We start from the raw sequence: 14,215 nt of genomic DNA, 5'->3' as shown, positions 1-14,215 counted from the left end.
ATCCCCGACTCCTTCCCTAGAGCGTTGCCAGCTGTGATCCTGCCGGTGTTACTTTAATGTCTGTCCACGGAAAATTGTTTCAAAACTTTCCCAAGCGTTTGCAAAGTGTTTGGAAACAATTGTGTGTGTGTGTGTGTGTGTGTGTGTGTGTGGTGACAGTAAATCAGCTTCCTGTAGGTTTGGCGTTCTGTATCGTCTCCGGCAGTTCTTTTCCCCCTCTGTTGCTGATTCGTATGGCGTATGCATCTCGTGTGTGGGGGCTCCACCCACACAGCTCGGCTAAACAGAGTGGAGTCAAAGAACTCTCTCCTTATTGCCTCACTGCAGACGACTTACTACCCTCGCTCATCCCTATACTGTCCAAATCCCTTATGTAAGAGTTAACCAGCATCTTCAATTTTTTTTATCCCTTCGGCTGGCAAACTCTGGAACAGCCTTCCTTCGTCTGTATTTCTTTCCGCCTACGATTTGAACTCTTTCAAGAGGAGAGTATCAAGACACCTCCGCCCGAAAGCTTATGTTGGAGCAGCGTCTAGCGAGCTTTTTTATGGTCGTTGTTTTTGTTTGTTGCCCTTGAGCTGCCTCCCTTGCTATAAACATCTATCTATCTGTTTAATTATATCTATCTATCATATGTATGTGATGATTTATGTGACTTCAGCAATTTCTTTTAATATGTCTAGTCCGTACTGGTGTAAAACTTTCCTGCTGTAAATATGTACAGAGTGTGACGCGTGAGGGCAGTCAGGCGTGGCCGGTGGCAGTGGCGGTGAATTATAGTACAATGCGAGGCGCCAAGTCTGGACAGGAAGCATTGTTTCCAAACTGTTTGGTTACAAAGTTTCCTCGTGTGGACAGGCCTAAATAAATTATTGTAACATTGGTTAATATTTTTGTTTTCTTCGTGTATTTTGACCTTGGGAGAGAAAAAGGAACACACACACACACACACACACACACACACACACACACACACACACACACACACACACACACACAAGGAAATTTATAACTTCTATGTAAAGCTCTTTAATCAGCTCCCCGACCAGGTGAGTCAGCTGGGCCAGGTAATGACTCTTCCAGCCTTGACTCTTAACTCAGGTCAGCTGCGGGGGCATTAAGGGCAGTTAAGGGGAGACTCGCGGAAAGAAAGGCAGGTCCGGGCTTAGTGATTAGAGAGTGTGGGGTGGGACGCGGGGCTCTTGTTATCTCTAAATTGCCTATGTTTTATTCTATTCCCCTTCCCAAGCTTTACTCTAGTTGTTTATCTCTTATTTTATTCACCTTATTCCTTACTCTATCTTTGGTGTATCGGGGTAACAGACATTAGACCCTTTATTGTACGTTTCCTGATCTCCCTGCGTAAGATTTTCTACTCTAGCTCATCCCTATGCTGTCCAACTTTCTATTGCAAGAGTTAACCATTGTCTTCATTCTTTCATCCTTTTTAAACGATGGCGCTAAGTTTAAACAATAATAATAACAATAATAATAACAGTGAAGGGAAAGAGTAGTCATCTATGTAAGTCTGAGGCCGTGGGGAAACCAAAGAGCAAAGGCGTCACTGCAAATAATATTCAACCTCACAACCCACGAGAGACGCCAATCGCATCCTTCATTAACCAGCCCTGAGTCTGTTTCCCGTGTACCCTATTCTTCCTTGGCTCTCGGTAAAGGAAAAGGAAGTATTGAGGCGAGTTAGCGGAGTATAATGCAACAGGTTAGAAAAGCACGAGCAGGCGAGAGTCTACGCAAAAACTACGCCACCAACCACTGAAATAGTCTGATACTGGGCAGGCTTAGGGCCATATTTTTAAACATTTCTGCGCCCAAGAACACGTAATTTACTAGTCTTTCGTGGGAGTTTAGGGCATTTCCAGGGGTACTTTTATGACCCTGGTGGTAGTCTGAGCCCGCCTTCTGTACCGTGAACTTAAAAGGACACTCATTAGAACTCGATTAACCCCTTTTTTGGCCTTTAGAAATAGTTGGTGTGAGGGGTGGGAGCATCTGACAATACCAACCTTAATCATTCTTTCTCTCTTTGAGCATAAATGTTGTCAGTCTCCAGCCAAGGTTGTGATCAAGGTCTCAATACCGATGCGGGCTTGTCTTTCATTCCTTGTAATCCACCGCTCATCCCTATGCTGTCCAATTTTCTAATGCAAGAGTTAACCCTAGTCTTCCCTCTTTCACCGCTTTTAAACATTGGAATGGTCTCCCTTTCCTCTGTATATCCTCCTTGAGATCTAAACTTTCAAGATGGGAGCATCAGTGTGTGTGTGTGTGTGTGTGTGTGTGTGTGTGTGTGTGTGAGTTATGGTGCTTTTACCGTGCCTGCCTCCCGACACGACCCCGCCCTCAGTGCCACGCCGCCGCCATCAGCGTGCCATCAGCGGCCATCATGAGGGAGGAAAAAAGGGAAAAGGGAGAGGAAGAAAAGAAGAGCGGGAGCTGTGCGTGAAGAGGTTGAAAGGGGACGAGGAGGACAAAGACGGAAAGAAGAAAAAATAACATGAAAGGAATGGAGAAAAGTATATAAGAAAAGGGAAGAGTATTAAAGGAAAAAAAGGAAAAGGAAATAAGAAAGGGGAGAAAATGGAAACTCATGAAATGTACATATGAAGAGGCGAGGAAAGGGAAAAGAAACGTAGAAGGGAAAGCAACAGAGAAAGGAGGGAGGAAGGAAGAAGAGGAAGAAGAGGAAGAAGAGGGAGGGGAGTGTTGAAAAGCAGATGATGTAAAGATTAGTTAAACATAAACAACCGAAGAAGGTATTTAGGGCTTTTAAGCATCTCTCTCTCTCTCTCTCTCTCTCTCTCTCTCTCTCTCTCTCTCTCTCTCTCTCTCTCTCTCTCTCTCTCTCTCTCTCTCTCTCTCTCTCTCTCTCTCTCTCTCTCTCTCTCTCTCTTATTTTCCCTTTCATGCTTCCTTTGTGTCTGTCTGTATTTGTCCATCTGTCTCACTTAGATTATTTTTTTCGCTTTTTTTTTCATAATTTGTTTCTTTATTTGTCTATTTATCTGTCTGTCTGCCTCTCTTCTACAATTCGTCTTTGATTCTCTTTCATGCGGTCAAGATCTTACGTGCCAAAATTCTATCAGATAATTTTTGCAAACACCATTATTAACATCAATCACTATATTACCATGTATACACCATTCATTCATCATATATTTTCATCACCAGCCTTCAGGGGTACACTTTATGGGAAGAGGAATGAAGGAGGAAGACGGCGAGGAGTTTCCAGGAAGATGAGGAGAAAGAGGAAGAATGGAGATGAGCAGCTGGACGGACTTGCTAAGATGATAAGACGCCGAGGGGGTGGAAATGATGCTGGGGAGAGGTGTGCTGAGGGAGGAGAGGGAGGGAAAGGTAGAGGGAGGCGAGGAGAACTGAGACGAAGGGGGGAGAAGGTTAAAGAGTGCACGTGGGAAGTAGGGAGCGGGGGAGAGCGATACGAAGGGGAGAAGACGAGTGAGGGGATGAGTTGGGGACACGATGAGGGGAGATGGAGAAAAAATAAAGATGAAGGTGAGAAGCAGATAAGTGAAGGTATGTAAGTAGAGGATTAAGTGGAGCAGAAGAAAAGGTAAGGGGAGTAAATTGGTAAGCAGGAAGGTAAATGAGTAAGGGGGAGGAGTAAAAAGCAAGTGTAAAAGTGAGTAAGTAAGAGGAGGAGAAAAAATTAAGTGGAGGCGAAAAGAAAGAAGGAAAAGAGAAAATAAGTAAGAGATTGGAACAGAGGAGGAGGACGGTGCATGGAAGGGAGAGGAGAGAAACAGAGAGGGAGCGAGGGGGGAAGGGGGGGCTGAAGATTAAGGGTGGGGTGAGCAAGGGGGTGTTGGGGGGTGGGGGTGAGGGGGTGCGGCGTGTCCCAGGGGAGGCAAGGGGCGGGCAGGTCATCACGAGGGTGTCATTGACCTCCTGGGAGCACATGACCTCCCTCGACTTATTAAAGAATGTATGCCACCTGACTACTCTCCCTCTGTCTCTGTCTGTCTGTCTGTCATTGTCTGTCTGTTTATCTGTCTCTTTGTTTCTGTCTCTCTGTCTGTCTCTCAATGTCTTCTAGAAAATCATCATCAACTCGCATAGTAACCCATCATTGTCGTTCTAATTTAGCCCTGACTCATCTCTATATCAACATCCTTTCTTTAGTTACTCATCCACAACCTTCAATGAAAAGCCGTGAGTCATCTTAAAAGAACATCCATCCCTTAGTAACTGATCCAATGTCTTCTATAGCAAACCTTATCCAGTATCTCTTCCTCTCCTCCTTCCTCCTCCGCCGCAGCCTCCTTCAACAAACAAACACAACACAGGTATGCCTCGGCCGCTCCCCCTCATCTCAGCCTCACCTGGCCGGGCCGCGCGCCTCTCCTGGGACCACTAAAGTAATTCACACCACCTTGACGCTGCCCGGACTCATAATGGGATCAGAACGCATTAGCGACTCCTCAGTGGGTGGTGACGGTGGTGGTGAGGAGGATGAAGATGGAGATTGGAGAAGCAGGGGTTGTGGTGAGGGTGGTGGTGGTGGTGGATTGAGGTGGTGATGATGGTGGTTGTGGAGAGTGAAATATGTGGTGGATTGTATAAATGGTGTGTGTGTGTGTGTGTGTGTGTGTGTGTGTGTGTGTGTGTGTGTGTGTGTGTGTGTATCTTAATATTTCAAAAAGAGGAGAAACAGAATAAATGGAGATAAAAAGGATAAAGATAAGTAGAATATGACCAAACTTTGAGAGAAATTAAGAGGAACAGGAGAGAAAGAAAAGGAAAAGCAAAATAAAGAGATAAAATGATAAAAATGTAGAATGTAACTCGAATAGAAGAGGAAATAAAGAGAGAGAGAGAGAGAGAGAGAGAGAGAGAGAGAGAGAGAGAGAGAGAGAGAGAGAGAGAGAGAGAGAGATAATAGAAGAGGAATAAGGGATAACGAAGGGAAGGGTTGAAGAAGGAGAGAAGGAGGGAGAAAAAAAGTGATGAAAGTGAATGAAAATGGAAGAAAAGAAAAGTGCATGAAAGAAGGAGGGAAGGAGTGGTAAGGGAGGAAGGAAGGAAGGGAGAGAAAGAAGGAAGGGAGGAAGGAAGAAATGCGGTAAGGAAGGAAGGAAGGGAGGAAGGAAGAAATGCGGGAAAGATGAAACGACAGAGGAGAGTAGAAGAGGGAGGGAGAGAGGGAAGGGAGGGAAAGAGAGGAAGGGAGGGAGAGAAAGGGAGGAAATACCGGTAGTCAGGGAGAGAACTATAGTTGATTATTTTATTGATCCCGAGGGAGAATACCACAAAGACTCTCTCTCTCTCTCTCTCTCTCTCTCTCTCTCTCTCTCTCTCTCTCTCTCTCTCTCTCTCTCAAAAGAAGGAGTGAGAATGAAGGAATGAGATAAAATAAATATATGTAGAGAAATAAAAGAAAGAAAATAAAATGAGAATAAAGAAATAAGGAAAAGTGAAAGAAAATTATAGAAAAAGAGAAGAAAAAAAATAAACAAAGAAATAAATAAACTGTAAAAAGAAAAAAAAGAAATAAGGAGGTGAAAGACAAAATGAAAAGAAAAATAAAGAAAAAAATAAAGAAAGGGCGAAAGAGAAAGAAAGAAAGAAAGAAAGTAGGGAGGGAGGGAGGGAAGGAGACGGGACAAATTTGTATCTGAAGGCGGGAAGATTTTGCGATAAGAACTAATTGTCGAGGCTGTTTTTGGAGGAGCGATAAACAGTTCATTAGAAAAAGAAACCAGAAAAATAATAAAGAACAAGATGGAAAAAAAATGTCTTTCATCTCCTTATTTCTTTCTCTTTCAACCTTTCTCTCTTTCTTTTATTTTTTTTTTTCTTCTTTTCATTTTGTCTCACTTTCTTATTTTTTTTTCTTTTTTGCTCTTCCTTTTTTTATTTTTCTTCTCTTTATTTTGTCTTTCATTTCCTTATTTCTTTCTTTTTTTTCTTTTTATTTTTCTGCTCTTCTCTTTATTTTGTCTTTCACTTCCTAATTTCTTTCTCTTTTTCGCTTTTTCTTTTTTTCTTTCTTTTTTCTTTTTCTCTTCTTTCCATTTTGTCTTTCATTTCCTTCAGTTTTTTTCTTTTTCGCCTTTTTATTCTTTATTTATTTTCTTTTTCTCTTCTCTCCATTTTGCCTTTCAGTTCCTTCCATCTTTCTTTCTTTCTTTTTTCTCTTTATTTTCTTTTACTTCCTTCCATCTTTCCTTTTTCACCCTTTCTTCTTTTTATCTTTTCTTTCTTTCTTCTCTTTATTTCGTCTTTCACTTTCCTTTTCACACTTTCTTTATTTTACTCTTTTTCTTTCTTCTCTCCATTTTTCTTTCACTTCCTTCTATCTTTTCTTTTCTCATCCTTTCTTTCTTCTCTTCTCTCCATTTTGTCCTTCACTTCCTTATTTCTTTCTCTTTATTTTCTACGTTAACTAAATCATCTTCTTCATTAATATCCTTCGTTATGAACTTACCTATAGTGCTATTTAATTTTCTTCTGAGCCTCTTTTTTCATATCAATTAACTTTTTCTTCATCAATATGTATGCCCTTTCTCAAAATTATCTGGGGCTATTTTCTTCTTTATTTTATTCTTCATGTGTAAATTTCCTTGATATGCGGAAGACAAATTATAAGAAAGTTCATGATTGGAGTAAGGGAAAAAAGTATGTGGTCCTGAAGCTAAAAATAAAATGTCTAGGTAGGATATGTATGTAATTAGGCGGGCTTAACACACCTGTCCATTACTTCCACCGAGGTCTTTAATCTTTTTATGATCATTTTCCCTCCCACAAAACCGCGTCACAGGAACACGTGAATCCCAGCCCATTAAACCAGTCTGCCTTCCCTTCTTCCTTTCTTCTTCCTCCGTTTATTTATTTACCTATATATTAATTCATTTATGTATACCTATTTATTTCCATATATTTATTTTATTACATTTCTCTTTTTCATTTATTTTTCCTCTTTAAAATTCATTACTTAAATTTCTTTTCAAATTAGCTGCTTCGTCATGCCGACAATATTAGTTTTGAAATTACCACAGCAATCAACTGTATTAAGGAAAACATTAAGGAAGGAATGGAGGAGGGGAAGATGATGCACCTGACAGCTGTGATGAAGGAAGTAGGTAAAAATTGAAGGAAGGAAGGATGATGCATGTGGCTGCTGTGACGATAGAACATAAGGAATATACAAGAGGCCGATAGTCCTATATACAAGTCAACTCCTGTTAACCTAACCTCACCTAACCTCACTATCCATGAATTTATCTAACCTCTTCCCGAATACATCCATCGTATTGACACCCACCCATGACTGTCAAGCCTGGTCCACTCATTCACCATCCTGTTAGTAAACCAATTCTTGCCCATGTCTTTGGTGAATCTGAATTTATCGAACTTAACCTTGAATTTATCCAACCTCTTCCCGAATACATCCATCGTATTGACACTCACCACATGACTGCCAAGCCTGGTCCACTCATTCACCACCCTGCTAGTAAACCAATTCTTGCCTATGTCTTTGGTGAATCTGAATTTATCGAACTTAAACCAATGTAACTCATGTGCACTCTTATTAAAACCATCCTCGCACCCATCGCCTTTTTTAGATCATGCAAAGAGGAAGGAAGGAAGGAAGGAAGGAAAGAAAGAAAGAATGATGATGCACTTGACGAAAAGGAGGAAGAGAGGTAGAAGGGAAAGAAGAAAAAAATAAGAAAGCTAGTAATGAAGGAAGAAAGGAAGGGAGGAAGGAAGGAAGGAAGGAACGAAAAAATGAAGCTGCTGTTAAATGTTGTGAGAGGAAAGGAGGAAGAGCGGTAGGAGAGAAAGAAAACAAAATGGAAGGAAGAAAGGAAGGCTGGCGGACATGTCTAATACAGGAAAAGTGTCTTAAAGCTGCTTAATTACCCTCATTATCATCACCATCACCACGCCCAGCATTAAAATTCCAACCTAATCAGATTCAATTACTTAACATTTCCTTGTCATCCAATTTAGCGGGGCATCATTAGACAACGTGGCTAATTACCATCCCTTAATAATTCGCTTACGTATATAAACGAGTTCTTAAAGTGTCTTAATACCTTTCTAAACAATCGGAGCGGTCCCAAGAGGGTATTTAAAAAGGTATTAGAAAAGCATATCTTCTTCGTAGGATAATGCAGCTTTCTGGGGTCTTTTTTTGTTTTGTTTTACAGCTAAGGAGACAGTTCAAGGGCGTAAAGAAAGAAGAAAAAAAGCCCGCTACTTACTGCTCCTGAATAGAGGTCAAAGGAGTGTCCAAAAAGAGAGGTCAATTTCGGGAGGAGAGGTGTCCTGATACCCTCCTCTTGAATGCGGAGGGAGGCGGCTGAAGTGGGGTGTGGTGAAGGTGGATGGCGGGGAAGGGGAAGGAGAAGGAGGAGGAGGAGAGGGAAGATCAGAAGGAAGAGGAAAACGAAAACAGTAGTAGGGTCGGAGGAAGGAAGGAGAATGTCTGAGTATTACACGAAGAGGCGAAGGAAACGAACGAAGAAAACAGAACTGTGTAAGCGTGAATGGAAGAAGGAATCACTATAGGAGGAGGAGGAGGAGAGGGAAGATCAGAGGAGAGAGGAAAACGAAAACGGTATTAAGGGCGGAGGAAAGGAGGAGAATGTCGGACTGTGAAAGCGTGAATGGAAGGAATCAATATAGAAAGTTTAAAAAGACGAAATGAAAACACTAGAAGATGAGGGGAAGGGAGGAGGATATCTGACCACGAAGAAGAGGAGGAGAAAACTGAAGATAAGAGAAAACAGGAAGAGTGAGAATGAATGGAAGAAACTATTGAAAATTTAAGAAGACTAAAAGGAAGATGATAGACTAAGGATGATGGAGAGGTGAAAGGAGGGAATACAGATGATAGGAGAGGCGTGATGAGGAAGGGATGGCATGGAAGAGGAAGAAAATAATAGAAATGGGAGGGAAAGGGGAGGAAAGGGGAGTAAATGGATGATAAAGAAGGCAGTGGATGGGAGTAATGGGGGTGGAGAGGGTGGGAAATGAGGGTGAGTGGATGAGGGAGGAAAGGGGTGGGTAAGGGGTGAGGGAGAGAGAGAGAGAGCAGATGAGAACCTAAAGCAGGCTCCCCCCTTCCTTCCATTTCCCTCCCATCTCTCCCCTCATCTCATTCCATACCTTTCCTTCATCTCCCTATTTCCATTCCAACCATTTCTCTCCATTCCGTAACTTTCCCTCCTATCCTCCCCTTCCTCTCTCTTCATACCTTCTCCTCTTTTCTCTCCCTATCCTCTCATTTCATATCCTCCCCTCACCTCCTTTCCTTTCATCCCATCTCTGCTCTTCCTCCCTCTCCATCTCCTTCTATCCCCTCCCCCTCCCCTTACCTCCTGTCCATTCATCCCATCTCTACCCTTCCCCCTCTCCTTCTCCTCTCCCCTCCCCTTCCCCTTACCTCCTGTCCTTCCATCCCATCTCTCCCCTTCCCTTTCTTTCCTCCCTTCCCCTCCTTCTCTCCCTACCCCCTCCCCTTACCTCCTGTCCTTCCATTCCATCTCTCCCCTTCCCTTTCTTTCCTCCCTTCCCCTCCTTCTCTCCCTGCCCCCTCCCCTTACCTCCTGTCCTTCCATCCCATCTCTTCCCTTCCTCTCCCCTCCCCTGGCTGGCCTGTCTCCGCGGTTCATGGCTCACTATTGGAAGGGTTCACAGTAAGATAATGGTACGCTATCAGACACCACTTCCCCTTATCGTAATTGGGGACTGAGACTCATAACTCCTCCTTCTCCTCCTCCTCCTCCTCCTCTTCTTCTTCTTACTGCTCCGCCTTCTCCTCCTCCTCCTCCTCCTCTTCTTTTTGCCACGTCTCTGTCGCTCATCTTCTTCCTTCTCTTCCTCCTCCTGTTGGTCTTGTTTTTGTTCTTTTTGGTTTTGTAGTTGTTGTTTTTTCGTGTTATTCTTCTATTTATTTTCCATTTTAATTGCCCTCCTCCTCCTCCTCCTCCTCCTCTTGTTGTTCTCGTTTTTGTTCTTCTCGATCTTGTTTTTGTTCTTCATGTTCTCCTTTTGCCTCTTTTACGGCCTTACTAATCTTCTTGTCCTCCTCCTCTTCCTTTTCTTCTTCCTTCCTCCTCCTCCACCTTCCCTTGCTCTTCTTTCTCTTTATTCCTCTTACTCCTTCTTTTCTCTTTCTTTTTTCCTCAGCTTCCTCCTCCTCCTCCTTCACTTCCTATTTTTCCTCCTACATGTTCTCTTCTCCTCCCTATTCCTCCTCTTCTTTTCTCACACTATTTCTCCGTCTTCTCTTTCTACTAATTATCATCTCCCTCCTACTTCATTTTCTCATTCTCCTCACCTTCACTTCATTCTTCTTTACTTTTCAGCATTCTTCTTCCTCTTCTTTTCCTCCTCTTTCACCTTCATCAATTACCTATAAGTCCATCTACTCACATACTCTCTGCTCTCTTTCACTTCCTCCTCCTCCTCCTCCTTCTCTTACATGTTCCTTCCATCCTTCCTCCCTTCACCACAACCGACAGCCCACAAGACCGCTGGTGATAAAGGCGGCGGTGTTTCTTAAAGGGTTGTGTGTGTGCGTGTGTACGGTGGTGGTGGTGGGGGGGGGGGGTTGAGGGGTGAGGCAAGGCAAGCAGAGAGAAGCGCAGAGTGTCAGACAAGCAGGCTATGAAGCAGGAAGGGAGATAGACAGTAAGACGGAAGCAGAGGTAAAGATAGAGACAGAAGCAGGAAAGAAGGAACAGAAAGGTTGAGTGACAGAAAAGCTAAGAGACACACAGATACACACACAAGCAGGCGGAACAGGTAAAGACAGGTAGGTTGAGTGACAGAAGACAAGGAGGAAAGGAGGGACATAAAAGTTAGGAGACAGACAGATACACACACAAGCAGGCGGAACAGGTTAAAAACAGGTAGGTATGGGCAGGTAATAAGACATAGGAGGTAGAATAAGGGGAATAATAATAATAGGTAAAGGGAAAAGCAAGCAAGGAGGTAGAAAGCAAACAATACAGGTAGACTCAGGTAGGCAATTAAAGAGAGGAGGCCGAGTAAGCAGAGAAGAGATAATGCGCCAAGCAGAACAGGTAGAGTTAGGTAGGCAGGCAATTAGAGAGAGGAGGCCGAGTAAGCAGAGAAGAGATAATGCGCCAAGCAGAACAGGTAGAGTTAGGTAGGCAGGCAATTAGAGAGAGGAGGCCGAGTAAGCAGTAGAAGAGATAATAAGACAAGCAGAACAGGTAGAGTCAGGTAAGGTAGGCAATTAGAGAGAGGAGGGGGAGTAAGCAGTAGAAGAGGTATTGGGACAAGCAGAACAGGTAGAGTCAGGCAGTTAAGCAATTAGAGAGAGGAGGACGAGTGAGCAGTAGAAAAGGTAATGAGACAAACAGAACAGGTAGAGTCAGGCAGGTAGACAATTAGAGAGAGAGGACCGAGTAAGCAGTAGAAGAGATAACGAGACAAGCAGTTAGACAGGCAAGCAGGTATAAGGTAGACACGAGCAGATAACACAAGCAAGCAGAAAAGGTAGACACTCGCAAACTGCTTAGAAAGAAAAGTAGACACGGACAGACAAGCAGATAGGCAGAAAGGTTAACAGACAAGCAGGTTTAGGTAAGTCGGTATAGGTAGGTAGGTAGGTTTAGGTAAGCAGGTAAAAGTAGATAGGCAGAAGATAACATAGGTGTAGTTAGACAGGATGGTAGGTAGGTAGGCAAGGACAGTTGGGGAGGTATAGAAGGACAGGGTAGGTATAAGGTAAGTAGGCAGAGGTAGGGACGTAGGTAGGGAGGGAGGGAGGCAGGGCGGTAGAAGGGGTGAGGTGGGTGAAGGCACAAGAGGTCACACGGTTGCCTGGATAATAGCGGGTGATGGGTGGGTGAGCTGAGGGTGATTGGCGGGGTTATCAACAACAGGAGGAGGAGGAGGAGGAGGAGGAGGAGAAGGAAGATTTAAGAAGACAAAATAGAAATGGGACAATGCAATGAGAGAAAAAAAATCGAGGAAATAAGGAAAATGAGAAAAAAAGATCAGGAGTAGGAGGAAGAGGAGGAGGAGGAGGAGGAGGAGGAAGATTTAAAGGTAGTAGGAGAGATGGAAAAAGAGAGAGGAGACAATAAATAGATGAAACAAAGCAACGAGAAGAAAATCGAGGAAATAAGAAAGATGGGAAGGAAAAATGAGGAGGAAGATGAGGAAGAGGAGAAGGAGGAGGAGGAAGAAAAGAGTGAAAAAGACCACATTAGACAATGGAAACAATAAAAAATAACAATAACAATAACAACAACAATAACCAATACAAAATACTACCATAACAGCATTTTTTTTTAACCTGAATATTATAGTTTTCCCATCTCTCTCTCTCTCTCTCTCTCTCTCTCTCTCTCTCTCTCTCTCTCTCTCTCTCTCTCTCTCTCTCTCTCTCTCTCTCTCTCTCTCTCTCTCTCTCTCTCTCTCTCTCTCTCTCTCTCTTATCGTTCCACCTCCTCCCCTTATCCTAATGGGGCGGAATGGTCCATCTGTTTCAAAGGGGCGTCACGGGCACTTACGAGGGGAGGAAGGTGTCAGGGGGGAGGGAGGAGGGGGGAGGGAATGGGAGGCGGAGGTGAGGAGTGGGGAGGGGAGGCTTGGGATATAAAGGGTGTTGGTTGGTGGGGAGGGGGGGAGGAGTTACAGGAGTGACGGGGAGAAGGATTGTGGGGGAGTAAGGGAATGGGGGAAGAAGGGGTAACAGAGGGGAACATCTTGTCGAAATTCCTCTCTAGATAAAGATGATGGGGAGGAAAGAGGATGCTGGGAAGGATGGGGAGTGGAGGGGAGGGGAGGGGGTCAGGAGGAGGCATTATATGGGAGGAAGGGGAGAGATAGTGAAGGGAAATGGAAGGGGATGAGGGGAAGGTATTGACTGAGAGGAAGGGGAAGGGGGTCGCAAGGGAAAGGAAGGGAATGAGGGGAAGGGAAGAGAAGGGAGGGAAATGGAAGGGATAAGAAGGCATGGCTTGAGAAGAAAGGGAGAGAAGGGAGGGAGAGGGAGAGCATGAGAGGAAGGGGAGAGAATAGGGGAGAAGGGAGAAGAGGAAATGGGAGAGAGTGAGGGAAGGAGGGTAAGGAGAGGGAAGGGGAGGAAGGGAAAGGGAAGGGGAAGGAAAGAGAGGGAAGAAGGGGGAGGAAAAGGAGTAGAGAGAGAGAGAGAGAGAGAGAGAGAGAGAGAGAGAGAGAACCGTTTTCTTTCAAGTTACCGCCCGTCAAAGAAAACCAGTCATGTAGGTTGTCACACGGAGACTAATAAAAACTTGTCCTCCCTCTTCTACTCACAATACGTCATCATCACCATCACCACCATCATCATCGTCATCATCATCAAGGAATATCTCTCAAATCTTATTCATTACTCTGTTGATTCATATTTTTTTCCTTTTTCTTCTGTTTTCATTCTGCTGTTGATTTTCTCTCCATTTTCCTCTTCCTTTTTCTTCTTCTTCTTCCTCTTCCTCTTCTTCTTTTACTTGTGCTATTTCTCCTCCGTATGAACTTCTACCACTTTCTCCTCCTCCTCTTCAATCGCTTTTTCTTCTTATTCTAATTATTTCCTCTTCCTCGTCCTCCTTCTCCTTTTTCTTGTGTGTGTGTGTGTGTGTGTGTGTGTGTGTGTGTGTGTGTGTGTGTGTGGTGGAGGGGTGGGTGGGGGGGTACGGCTGTGGTCAGGGAAAGAGTGTAAAAAGGCGACCCATGACCCCGGACAGGATCACCCATAAGTAATTTATTGCTTTACTGGGCTAAGGGGACGAGGTGGTGGTGGTGGTGGTGGTGGAGAGAGCGGCAGAGTAAGAGGAAAGGGGAGAAGAGAGACAGACGAGAAATTAAAGAAGAAAATAGGAGAAAAAAAGGGAGGAGAGATGACAGAGAGAAGACATGAAGAGAACGTGAAAGTGAGATGAATATAGAGAGGCAGTAAAGGAAATGATGATAATAACAAGAATAAGAAGGAATAAGAAGAAGAATAGGAGTAAAAAGAAAGAGATGATGATGATAAAAATGACGGAGAAGATAAGAGAAAAGAATACATGATTACGAAGACTGATTAAAGATGAAAGAGTAGAAGGATGATGATGATGATGATGAGAGGGAGGAGGGGAAAGAGGAGGAAGATCAGGCATTACGAAGGAGGAGGAGGAGGAGGAGGAGGAGGAGGAGGAGGAAGGCAAAAAGAAGGTGAAGGCATGGG

This window comes from Eriocheir sinensis, chromosome 26, assembly GCF_024679095.1.
Source record: "Eriocheir sinensis breed Jianghai 21 chromosome 26, ASM2467909v1, whole genome shotgun sequence".
NCBI lineage: Eukaryota > Metazoa > Arthropoda > Malacostraca > Decapoda > Varunidae > Eriocheir > Eriocheir sinensis.
This window is presented reverse-complemented; position numbering follows the sequence as displayed.